Source organism: Takifugu flavidus, unplaced genomic scaffold (genome assembly GCF_003711565.1).
Source record: "Takifugu flavidus isolate HTHZ2018 unplaced genomic scaffold, ASM371156v2 ctg276, whole genome shotgun sequence".
NCBI classification, from domain to species: Eukaryota; Metazoa; Chordata; class Actinopteri; order Tetraodontiformes; family Tetraodontidae; genus Takifugu; species Takifugu flavidus.
In genome coordinates this window covers 354-1,437 of record NW_026621922.1, presented here as the reverse complement: position 1 = coordinate 1,437, position 1,084 = coordinate 354, and the positions used below count along the sequence as shown (strand labels likewise).

General features: G+C 44.0%; 1 non-coding gene across 1 annotated transcript; it reads left to right on the top strand.

The window, feature by feature from the left end:
- Window positions 1–559: 559 nt before the first annotated feature.
- LOC130520079 (5S ribosomal RNA) lies at window positions 560–677 on the top strand. Its single transcript, XR_008948635.1, has one exon. It is a non-coding gene; the product is annotated as a 5S ribosomal RNA (ribosomal RNA).
- The last annotated feature ends 407 nt before the right edge of the window (window positions 678–1,084 follow it).

Genomic DNA, 1,084 nt, shown 5'->3' with positions numbered 1-1,084 from the left:
ACACAAACTACAGTTTAATAGATGGCTGTGCTCCTAAAAAGAGCAGCATTTCTGGCTCATAAACCTCACAGACACTGCTATGCTCTTTAAATATTTTTATGATCGTGAATTTTTCAAACAAATATCTTCTCTTTGATAATGCCCAAAGCTGGATTCGAACTCTCCCTCTGGGGTCTTCAGGAGGTTTCAATCAGGTTGTCTGTTACAGCAATTGTCAACTGGCCCGCACCGGCCCGGGATCGATTCCCGGCCATGGCACCGATTCCCGGCCATGGCACATTGCTTTTAAGTTGATTTCATTTATCGGAGTTGAATCTTGTTTGATTTTTTTGAAGGCGTTTCACCTCTCATCCAAGAGCCGTTCTAGGCAGATTTGATGATATGGCGCTCATAGGCTATATAGCCTTTTCTTTTTGGGGGGAATGGATTGGAGGCTGCTCCAACATTGAGGTTTGGACTGTGACAAAGCAAAATGGACAACCTCCACCAGAATAAATGTTTCAAGAAAATAAGTTTGAGTGTATTAACTTCAAAAGGCCATTTTCTTGCACCTGCTCTCGCTTACGGCCATACCACCCTGAGAACGCCCGATCTCGTCCGATCTCGGAAGCTAAGCAGGGTCGGGCCTGGTTAGTACTTGATGGGAGACCGCCTGGGAATACCAGGTGCTGTAAGCTTTTTGCACTCTTCCACTGGGTCAGCAGAGGCCGCCAGTGTTCCTGATAATTATCCAGCAGAATCAGAATCAGAAGCAGATTTATTGCCATTGTTCATGTAATACAGTATACAGTATTACACAAGCTAGTAATCTGTCTTGGTGTGACGCTGAGACATTCAACATAAAGAAGACAACACTAGAATAAGATAAATAAAATAAAATAAGACATATATACAGTATATACATAAATGGTAAGAAATAGTGCAATGAAGGAGTAGTGTATTGTTCGTGAGTCCGACTGGCTGCTGTACGTGGTGCTTAAGTGATAAGTCACTTGGTGTTCAGCAGCCTGATGGCAGAGGGGAAGAAGCTGTTCATGTAGCGGGAGGTTTTGGTCTGAATGGACCGTAGTCTCCTGCCTGAGGG